We start from the raw sequence: 10,028 nt of genomic DNA, 5'->3' as shown, positions 1-10,028 counted from the left end.
AATATAAGAGGATAATATTTATTTTAAAATTTTACGGAAGATAAAAAAAACAAAAAAAAAAAAAACATTGATAGCCTCGGTTTCAAATCCGGTATAAGGACATCAGTTTATGGTTGAAAAATATCGGATTCTGCTCGGCCTCTGTTTATATCTGATCTCATCAAAATAAACAAAAGCTGAAGAGAATTCAATATTTTTTCGACCATGAACTGGTATCTTTAGATCGTATTTGAAATCGACGACATCGGTGTTTTTTCTACCGTTCTGTATCATTTTAATATATATATACGTGTGTGAGAAAGAGAGTTCTGCATAGCATCCCAAACGGCTGAGCTTATCTTTTGCAAAATTCACACAATAGTAATTTACATGTCTGACAGTGTTCTTAGATGTGTTTTGTACAGAAATTCATCCGATATGTATCGAAAATCCAAAAAAACCCGACACTAAAATTTTTTTTTTTTCGATAAAAAGAAGAATTTTCACAGGGGAATTTTTATACGCAACACCGGCAAGGGTAATAATAAAATCTAAGGAATGATTTCTGCTTAAAAAAAAACAAAAAATAAAATAATGGGGATAAGCATGGAACATCGTATCCGCAAAAATAAACGAATGGATGATGAACGATTGACTGATGCAGCACTGGGGTTTGATACTGAGTTGAGACGGGAAATGCTGTCTGTTATAGACCGGTTAACTGAAGAAATATCTTGCAGATTTCAACAAGTTCACAATCTTGCAAGTAAATACGTTTTTCTTACACCGTCAAATTTGCTTGATGATAATTATAATTGTTAGCTTGGTGAAGTTAACGGAAATATAGAAAAAGATAAATTATTTGCCGAAAGGAAGAGATTACAGTATTTTGTGAAAGCTTCAGGAAAAGACAAAATCAATTTTTGAACTTTTTAACTTTATATAGAGATACCACCTTGGGGTCCCATCCCTAATATTATGATCTTGCTGCGCATTTTCCTTACCGAGCTATTAGTGTTGCCAGCTGTGAGCGCTCTTTCTCGAAACTGAAGCTCATAAAAAACTATCTTCAATCAAACATGAGCTTACAGACTTTGCAATCTTCTCCATTGTCGATAGAGTAAATTTTGACAGAGTTATTGATAACTTTGCCAAAAAAAGCGCGAAAAGTATGTTTGTAAATTTTTAACCGACTTGATTTCTTGCGATAGTTTTCTCACGAAAATAAATTCATAGCCTTATTTTCAATTCATAAATACATTTACTTAAAAAAATTAAACTATTTATAAAAGGATAGAAACAATATTGACAGCAACAAATTTCGTAAAATTTGTGCTTAAACCGAGCGATTACACACATGAATTTCAAAAAGCTCGAATAAAAGTGTTTTTTGTTCTTCAGGAGGCTCGATCTCTTAATAATAACATTATAAAAAAGTAAAGAAAACTGCATCGGACTATCCTCTCCTTGATACATTTTTTATAATATGAATAATACGTTTTTGTTTTGAAAGAAAATTGGTTTCTTTTGTTTTCTATTAACTTCTACATAATTCCCTTCAGAGTAATGTTTAAATACTTATTATTATTCAAATTATTGAGAAGAATTTGTTAAATAAATATTTAAAAAAAGGGAATTGTGTAAACATTAATCTGAAGGGAATTGTGTAAACATTAATTCAATGAAAACAAATATTTTGAGGGATTTTTAGAATTTAGAAGGTTTTAACAGGTTGGCATATGCCAGCAGTGGGGAGGTGGCAAAACAGGTAATCATATGCCAGCGGTGGAGAGGGGGAAAAATAGGTAATCATGTGCCAGCGGGGGGGGGCGTGTAATTATATGGCGGGGAGGGCAAATAGGTAATTAGATTCCGGCGGTGGGGAGGGGCTAAACAGGCAATTTATATACCAGCGAGAGGTGGGCAAATTTTACGACCGCCCCGGGCGGCAAAATCTGATGCTACGCCACTGATTCTCCTCTACGCCTTTTTACTCTATACTGCTTGATTTTTTACCACTCTATTCTAAAACAAATTTTTCCTTCTTTATTTTTCTATATTTAGTTACTCCCCGACCTTTTTAGTACCTTAACCCTTAATTCTAACTTTTTCGATTCTTTCCCCCTAAACCAAATTGTAATGTTGATTACCATCTATCCCTCTATATCCTTACTTAAATTTATTTCCATTTATACCTCTCTCTCATTTTAGAATTTGTTCGCCACCTTCCTCTGCAAATCTTTCAAGACCAGCATCTTTATACGTCGCACTTTATTCTCTAACTAGAAACACATAAGTTTCAAAGTCTTATACTTTTACGTTTCACTTCCTCACTAATTTTGTTTTATCAATTTTAACAGTTCTTTCATACACAGCTTATTTCTTCATATTATCTTTATCTAAAATTTATATATATATATATATATATATATATATATATATATATATATATATATATATATATATATATATTTAATTATACGTCTTTCTGAATTTATTTATTCATATATGATTTTGATTTCGGTTTCGATTATAGCTGAAGGCAAACAATTTATATATATATATATATATATATATATATATATATATATATATATATATATATATATATATATATATATACTAGGCTACCCGTGATCCGTTGGGTCAGTATGTTATATTAGCTATGGAATTAATGTATGGGTGTGACACTTGTGACGTAAAGAAAATAGTTTTTTGTAGCATAGCACAAACATTTTTATGAAAGTATTAAATATGAAAAAAAATATATATAGATTATATATATATATATATAGGATATATTTATATATATATATATATATATATATATATATATATATATATATATATATATATATATATAGGATTCGTCAGGCTTCCTGACGAATCCTATAGTGGATGAAACGCAGAATATGCAGTGTAGCTTAAATCACCATATATATTTTATAAATTACTAACTAGCTCTACCTATTGAGCACTTTTGAAGTAAATACTTAAAGTTTACGCATAAATCTATACTTTCGTATATTAAATTTATATGTATATATATATATATATATATATATATATATATATATATATATATATATATATATATATATATAAAGTTCCACCAAATAGAAAGTCTACACTTGTCATTTTCTACATAACGCAAACTTAAGCTAAATTGATTCCAGCTGTTTCAAAAACCGCAAAATATAAGCTAAATTGAATGTAATTATTTAAACAACCTATACCTCGTTTGATTCGCCTTTTATTCCTCTATAATTTTACCTGTTCATATTTGACTTTTAATTGAAGTATCCTAATGTTCACATCAATTTAAAAAAAAATTAACTTCAGATGGAGAAGGCAAAATGAAACTCCGCACAATAGAAAATTGTTATTTAAATTTAACTTTCGGAATAGACACCTCCAACCTCCCAATGTTAAGAACGGTTTTCGGAATAGATACCCCATGGGTGGGTGGGGGGGGGAATATTTACCTCAAATTTTACTGTGATAGTCGTTGTCAGCATAGCTAGCCGCAAATAGTATAAACAAATTTTCAATGTTCCTTTTATCAACTTCCGAAGCAGTTGATGCTTATTAGGCTATAGAAAGTATTCCTTCTTTGACAAATTCTCTTAGTCGGTCTAATTATTATCAAAAATATAATAATCGAAATTAATTGTTTTCGAATCAATAATATAGTTGAAGGAACACAAAAATGCTGTTTCGAATTAAATATGGATTTGTCATAGGCACACTTGCCCCTACGCATTCACTGACCACCATAAAAATAGAAGCTAGAATGGTTTTGTTTACATATTTAAAAAGAAACAGAGCGCGCTTTATTAAGTTTCTTCGAATTGTTTGTCTTCTTTGAAATCGTTAATTTCTATAAATAGTCGATCATCCACGTGAGTTTTCGATGTATTAGTACTGTTAATTATTTCTGAATATTGTGCCAGAGCTGTTCTTCATTTGGCACCAGAGCAATCAAAGTGTAGGCCATTATAGAAATAGCTTTTTACTTGTTAGCTAAAGTGTGGTTGGCTTTGGCCCTGTATATTTCTAGGTCATTCTTCCCCGTTTTTCGAGTGGAGTAAATTTATTGTTTGCTGGCTGAGGTGCCCAAACCGGAGAATGCAGAAGTGTTTGGCCAGGTAATTTTTAATAGGCCAGAGTGCTCCTCCTTTAGGGATACTGGCTTGACTCTCCCCACCTTCCGAGCTTGTGTCACATTTCCTTGCGATGAGATAAAAATAAATAATAGCTCTCATTAAAACAACTTCCTATCGTTGGAACTATTAAGGTATTTTATCTCTCGCAATTGAATGTGTTGCATTGGCAACAGAAGGAGAAAGTGTTTTTTGTCAGTAATAAAAAGCATCGCTTGACTGGAAACATCGTTTGCCTGCTTTTCTCATCTTTATTGTGGTATCCGGACTCATCACCTCGCTTGATTGACAATCCTGCAAGTAATCGTGGACTAATATAACAGTGTGCTCTATTTTATTTTTAGTATGGCCTTTTTTTTTTTTTTTTTTTTTTTTTTTTTTTACTATTTAAGCAAACTCAGCATTTTATTTATTACTGACGGTTCAACCATCTCCTAACTCGAAGCCCGTGTGCCTCGGGTAAATCAATGGATAACATGTCAATAAATTACGAAACATTCCAATTTAAAAGGGGGAAAAAATCTTTATAAAACAATTTTTATATACTCATGCAGTGATTCTCAACCTTTTTACATGGTGGCACTCTATTGAGTTATTTTAAATTTTCGTGGTGCACTTATCACAAAAAATAAAACATTTTCTATCCATCAAAAATGGAACGATTGATGACTGATAACTCTAGCCATGTCATCATGATTAAGAAACTAAGTGTTTTTATTGAACAAAATGGAATGAAATGGCTTCCAGCTATTATCGCTTTGCGGCACATACACTGTACTAATGAATCACCATTTGCTGAGGACGAAAGCCATTCAAGGATGAGGATTAAAATATTACATTGATATAAAAAAGTTCATGTATGGTCACCCTTGGCCAAGGTACAACACCTGTCAGCCTCCCTTTCATCTTCTAGGGGGTTACCATACAATAGTTCTTCCTCCCTGGTAAACGTAATGCATCTAGATAGATAGATAGATAGAGGAAGCCCGCTGACATTGTTCGGTCATTTTCTCCTGATGGTATCACAAACAAAACATCCGCTTCTAATTTGTCATGAGCCAGCACGGAAGTAGTTAGGCTCAGAAAACTACCATTAGACAAGGTTCAAAAGAGAGTCGCCAATCTGATAGATCCTGAGCTGCCAGCTAAACTTCAGCCTTTGTCCCATCAACGAAATGTTGCATCCCTCTGCCTGTTCTACAAGTACTTTAACAGAGAATGCTCTGTCGAACTGCAAGCACTTGTGCCCCCTCGACGTAAATACCCCCCACAAACCCGACAAGCAGCTAAATCCCACCCCTTCACAGTAGAGATCCCTAGATGTAAGAGAGCCTTCTACTCCAGTAATTTCTTCCCCAGAACAACTAGACTTTGGAAACCGCCTTCCGGGTCCCTGCTTCCCCGACTGCACTGACATGCAGAAGTTCAAGTGCAACGTGAACCGACATCTTGCTGCCCAACTTCCTACACAGTACCCCTGATGCTTATGTCCCCGATAGTAGCCCCCTACAACAAAGTGGCAGTGTGCCTTGCTTGGGGTGAAAATGTAAAAAAAATATATAGTAGATAGATATTATGTTATGGTGACTTACCCATTTACTCGTAATGGACTCTTCTGATCATAATAAAAATGACGAATCTAATATTTTCATGGGGTATTATCGTGACCCTGACGTCAAAAGTTACGACAATCACTCTGACAGAAACTAATTCATTTCGGTGATTTTTTTTTTTGTTTTTTTGTTTTTTTTGTTGTTGTACTGATACAAATTTTCTTAGTATTACTAGAGTATCCACCCTCCCAGGCCTTGCCTCCCGATTTTCGAGAGGGACAAGTTTGTTGTCTGGGGCGCTTCTGCTGGAAAATGCCGATGAGGTTACAGATTTATTTTTGCAGAACCAGAGTGCTTCTCCTCTTGGGGAGCTGGCCCATTTTCCTACCTTCCTACCTTCCTACCTTGTGTTACATCACTTCGCGGTAGGAGAGAGAGGAAAATACCAAAGTATCATGACCCAACAGACTGTCTAACTAACAATCTTAACAATCGGAAAATGCTGACAATCTTTTTTTGTATTCTATTTTTTGTACACTATATTCTTTTCTACCTAAGTTCCTTGTTCGAGTTTTTCTTAATGGCGCTGTCCTAGAGCTACAACAATTATTCTTAATTATCATCACCTGTAGTAAGGATTGAACCTTCGACCTCTAGAAGACTACTACTTAGAACTGATTTTAATCCACGTTTTTAATTCTTACGCCACGGGTTTATACTAATATGGATTCAGAGGGATTTAAACTTTACCTTGTCTAAATGTGAAGCATTATTTGGATTATTTGGACTACTATTGTTTTTCATGAAAATCGCCCCAGACAAAGGATGAAGCCACTTTATGAAAGGAGCTAAAAAAAAAGTGTATAGCTTTTAGCTATTATCGCTTTGTGGCACACCAGTAATCATTCCGCAGGATATACACTGTACTAATGAATCACCATTTGCTGGGGCCAAAAGCCACTCAAGGATAAGGATTAAAATATTACACTGATATAAAAGAGTTCATGTATGGTCACCCTTGGGCAAGGTGCGACACCTGTCAGCCTCCCTTTTATCTTCTAGAGGGTTATCATACAGTAGTTCTTCATCCGTGGTAAACGTAATGCATCTAGGAGGGGGGGAGGGGGCTCTGTTAAAAAAACAAATCAGATAGAGGAAGCCCGTTGACATTATTCAGTCATGTTCTAGTAATGATGTCACAAACAAAACATCCGCTTCCAATTTGTCATGAGCCAACACGGTAGTAGTTAGGCTCAGAAAACTACCATTAGAATGGTCATGTAAGTTTGTAATCTTGTCTAACCGGAGATAGCGAAAATAATTCAAATTCAAGGTCAAAATTTTGCCGACGATAAGTATTACATGGAATAGATTCTGACCCAGAAAACAGCAATACTTCCCTCTTTGTCAGAAATATCGCTGAGGGAATGTGAGGACTAAAGGACAAAATAACGAAAGCAAGGGTTACACTTTCTACTCTCCTGTCTTCATCTTAAGTGTTATTCTCACAAAGTTTCGTTCAATGTAACCTCCGACCTTCTTCAGGTGTATCTTGTGGAACTCAGGAATCTTTCTGCTGGACTTGAGTATCTTCTAACTAAAATTTTCAATTTCGTACAGATTCTACAGTTCAACATCAACATTTGTAAGAAGATGTGTATTTGTTGTATCTGCTTTTCTGTATTCTATGCAAATTATTAACCCCAACGTCTTCCCAGAAAAATGACAAATCTTAATAAATATTCATGAGCGCCTTATTAATCTTACTCGTTGTGTTGACAAATTCCGAGCAAATTATTCCCAAGGAGAAATGTCGTTGGGAAAGTAATCATGTTGAAATGTTAAAGTTTGCAAGAGAAAGAAACGGAATTCATCCGGTAATTAGATTGACTTAAATAACGAAAATGGCGGAATTTGTATTCAACTGAAGAATTTAGAAATATAATGGCGACATTCTTGATTTGTTAAGGTAATTTAACAGATGCTTTTTATATTATTTCTAAGATAAATAACATAAAATAAATGTTTACGTTGCTTTACTCACAGTTACATTTTATTCATATATATATATTTTTACGTACATAATGGAACGATAGAAATGTCGCCCTAGAAAAGACGGCTTGATTCCATTTCTGTTTGATGAAAACCGGTTTTCTCTTTTTTTATGCAAACCATCTATTAGTTGGCCAGTTGCGTACAAATCTCAAGAGCGACAGGAGCTTTCTATTATGTCTGAATGCGATCTCCAAGTTATGAGAACAGGATTATTGTCAGCACCCTCAAAATACATCGCTGGATTGCCACGAGAAATAGAGACGTACCCAGGGTGATGAAAACAAAGTTTTAGGCCATGGTTATAGTCTTTGTGTGGTTTCAAGTGAGGACCACATCATGCCACCTCACATCTTCAAAGTTGGCTTGAAAGTCAACACCGAAGTGTACCTAGGTGTGCTGAAGAGTGTGGTCATCTCATGGTGCATTTAGGTAGCCGCTGGCAGATCCTGGGTGTGGCAGCAGAATGGCGCACGCCCACAAGTCCAAAAAAAAAAAAAAAGCTTGGCTTCAGAAAGAGTGCTACGACTTTGTACAGTCTTTTACTGACTCCCTCTCCTCCCCCAACCTGAACACGCTGGACTACTTCGTTTGGTCATACGTTGAGAACATCACCAACATGACCTCCCACAACACCAAAGCCAGCCTAATCGCCGCCATTCGCTGAGTATTCACCGAGCTCCTGCTGGCGCTTGTACAAGTGGCATACTTCCAGTTCCGGATCTATATCAAAACAGTGATTGAGGCTGAAGGCGGTTACATTGAATAGATGTCAGCTCTACTACATATTCAAGTTATCTGAATTGATGTTTTTCAATAAAAGTTTTAAAATAAAGCTATAGTATTGTTTTCTTCAGGGCGACAACTTTATCGTTCCACCCTGTATTATCTAGCAAGGAGACCCAACATTGCTCGGATTAAATGAAGGTCAAAAAAGATTTTTATTGTCATCGAAATCGGTGACATCGCCTATTTTTCAATAAAATTGATTGATTGCCTGCTCCAGATTGGGACTCACCGTGGTGCACTGGAAGGAAGCTTCACATGTCTCCCCACAGCCACTTGAATTAAAGTTTAAGATGCAAAAGTCAAGTATCATGGTTCAATTGTGCTCTAAATAGAAACATTCAGTTCGAACGCGCCCTGTCATATCATCAAAGAGCTTACTGTTGATTTATATGCCGGGCCTTTCTGCTTGTTTAATAATAAAACTTCTCAAATGCACGTGTGGTGCTCAGTTTTATAAGGTTTTGACTTTGTTCTAAAATCTAACTTCTTTAAGTGGATATTTTCTTTTCGATTATCGATACTTATAGGAGGCATTCCAATACAAAACCTTTCTACGAACACTGCCAGGCATAGAAAGTATATTTGTGTGAAATTTAACAGAAGATCAGCCCAATCGTTTCCGAACCATAGTGAACAAACTCACACACACGCATGCAAACACACACACACACACACACACACACACACACACACACACACAGTGCCTTGCAAATATATGTGAGCATTTTTGAAGTTTTATTTACAGATCAAAGAGAGGAGGGGGAGATATATATAGAGAGAGAGATAGAGGTAGATATAGAAGTAAAGAAAAAGAGAGTGATTTACTAAGAGATAGAGAGTGAGTAAGAGAGTATAGAGATAGAGAGTAATAACGGATTAGGTTATCAGTTTATTAACTAGAAGATGAATTAATCAAATGTTTTATTTCCCGATTCAAGGGAGATAACCAACCTAATTGTATGATTACATTTATTATAGTACTAGCATTTGAGCCTGGCGTTGCCCGGGTGTTTGGAGGTGTGTGTTGAGCAAAAAAAAAAGTGGTAGTAGGAAAGCAGACTCGCACCCGTACCACAAAGGAGGAAAAGAACGGGGAAAAAAACGTGACGTCTTTGCTGTTACGACCACCGCCAAACCGGAAGTGACGTCGGTTTTAATTAAGGCAAGACAATCAAAAGGAGAGGATAACTTTCGAACATATCGGCGAAAAAATCGACCCCTCCCCCTGTAGAAAAGTGCCCAGTTGAGGGTGAAGATATCATGGTTTTTAGCCAATTTTTCGATATTTGTCGTCTGAAATGTCGAACTTAAAAACGGTACTGATCTTTTATATATCCGTCGCTCCGTCGAAAAGACATGCAAACATACATACATACATTTATATATTGGTAGCTCAAAGTTTCGACCCAAACCGATTAAAAGCCTGCCCTTTATGTAAAATTTCAAATGTTTAGACCAGAAATTGTCTGAGTAATTTGGTAGAGACCGCAGA

The sequence above is a fragment of the Euprymna scolopes genome, chromosome 4 (assembly GCF_053919585.1).
Source record: "Euprymna scolopes isolate OS-2025 chromosome 4, ASM5391958v1, whole genome shotgun sequence".
Classification (NCBI taxonomy): domain Eukaryota; kingdom Metazoa; phylum Mollusca; class Cephalopoda; order Sepiida; family Sepiolidae; genus Euprymna; species Euprymna scolopes.
This window is presented reverse-complemented; position numbering follows the sequence as displayed.